Genomic DNA, 1846 nt, shown 5'->3' with positions numbered 1-1846 from the left:
AATGCCACGACTCTTCACCGCTGGTGACAACGTCGAGGAAAATCATTCTCCCTCTTTTCCTCTCTAGAAAATTCTCAGGGTTTTCTTCGAGTGGGGCCCCCTGGGAGCCAGTGATAGGGAGGTGGGCGGTTAACGGTGTCGCCCAGAGACCGAGCGATGAGCTCAGCCCTGCACACCAGTGTTCAGACAGTTACACAGGAAATTTCACAACAGGCTTCCTTTCCACCTAAGCCTGAGTCGTAACCGTGGTTGTCCGCTCGGAGGTGGAGTTTGCAGAATTTGCATTCGGAGATGGTCGTGCCAGCCGGCGGGCCACCCAGCGGGGCGGCCACCCTTGCAACGTTTGCTGGAGAGATGGAACTGGAAGGGCAGCTGTCTGCCACCAGCAAGCACTTTCTCAACCACTCTGAGTGGCCAGGGCTTGCAAGCCGGTGGCTGGCCCTCTGAGTCCTGGGCTCTGAGGCACACGGCCGTCGACTTACGCGTTGGATTCCGTTACCTGGAGAACCTCTGAACTCTCACCTGCTCTTTCTGCCGCTGCCTCTGCACGGGTGAGCTGCCGGGCTGGCCTTTTCTTCTTGTTCTGTGTTATCAAGGGAGACGAGAGGGTCGCTGGGAGGGTCTGTGTGGGGTGAGAACATGGGGGAAGACGGTGCAAACTCTGTGACGTGTGTTCTTCTCATGCTAGAGGAGACCAGGTGTGCAAATCTGCAAATTCCCTGCGAAGGAGACTTTGCAGAACCGCTTAGCGGGGAAATGCTCACATTTTCCAGGGATGCAAACCACCGTTCCTTTAAAAACTCATTCCATGAACTTTGGGAGGCCGAGGCGGGCGGATCACGAGGTCAGGAGATCGAGACCATCCTGGCTAACAAGGTGAAATCCCATCTCTACTAAAAAAATACATTTAAAAAATTAGCCAGATGCAGTGGTGGGCGCCTGTAGTCCCAGCTACTTGGGAGGCTGAGGCAGGAGAATGGCATGAACCCGCGAGGCGGAGCTTGCACTGAGCCGAGATCGCGCCACCGCACTCCAGCCTGGGCGACAGAGCGAGACTCCGTCTCAAAAAAATAAATAAAACTCATTCCATTAAAGGCACCTCTCTTGAGGTTAACCTGAGAGAGGGGAAGCAGCTGGGGCTGCCGCTCGTAACGCATTTATGCCGGAGGTTGCAGTTTCTTGAATGTTTGCAATCCGACCTTGGCAATGACCTTGAGCCGTGGGCTATAAATAACTCCCGAATGCTTAGCGTTCCCATAATGGAACAGTAGGCATCAAGTCAATGGGTTTGAAAGCCCTGTGGGTGCCTGGATGAGTGTGGTGGCCCCTCGTCACCCCCTCGGTGCCAGGGAAACCCCAGAGCCGGGTCTCACCGCCACCTCAGTCCTCATTTGCACAGGTCCACTTAGAAACCCTGATTCCTTGGGCTTTTTCAGATCCGTCCCTAAAACATTGAGAAAAGCCAAGTCCCCACGCGCCGACCTGGTCGAGGGAGATCTGGGAATTCCCGGCCACACACACAAGTGCCGCTGCTGTGGCACCGTATGTCACATTTCTATGAAGAGGAACCGTGGTCACGCGGCTCTGTTCCCAAAAAGAAAAGGGTTTGTGTGTGTATGTGTGTGGTTGTTTCTTCCCATGTTGTTATGTTTCCGTAAGGTGAATGCGCACGCGGAAACGCGAGGCCCCTGAGTAAAAAGCACCAAGGAGCTGAAACCCCTGAGGAAGCAGGTGCATCTGACCACGCCGTCCAATCTCTCCTTCCTGCTCTGTTCCTCCTTGCATAGCCCACTTGACTTTGGCAAGCAGCACCAGATAGTAGCATGGGTGTGTGTGTATATATATA

General features: G+C 54.3%; 1 protein-coding gene across 1 annotated transcript in view; it reads left to right on the top strand.

Moving 5' to 3' along the window:
• The first annotated feature begins 323 nt into the window (after positions 1-323).
• The window catches only part of P2RY8 (purinergic receptor P2Y, G-protein coupled, 8), an 89047-nt gene continuing 87524 nt past the window's right edge, over positions 324-1846 (top strand). The window contains exon 1 of the mRNA XM_012000622.1: positions 324-551. The gene's annotated coding sequence lies outside the window, so the exon portion shown is untranslated. The remainder of the gene's footprint in view (positions 552-1846) is intronic.

The sequence above is a fragment of the Mandrillus leucophaeus genome, unplaced genomic scaffold (assembly GCF_000951045.1).
Source record: "Mandrillus leucophaeus isolate KB7577 unplaced genomic scaffold, Mleu.le_1.0 Scaffold634, whole genome shotgun sequence".
Taxonomy (NCBI): Eukaryota; Metazoa; Chordata; class Mammalia; order Primates; family Cercopithecidae; genus Mandrillus; species Mandrillus leucophaeus.
Note: the sequence above shows the minus strand (reverse complement) of the source record. Positions and strands in the feature narration are given on the sequence as shown.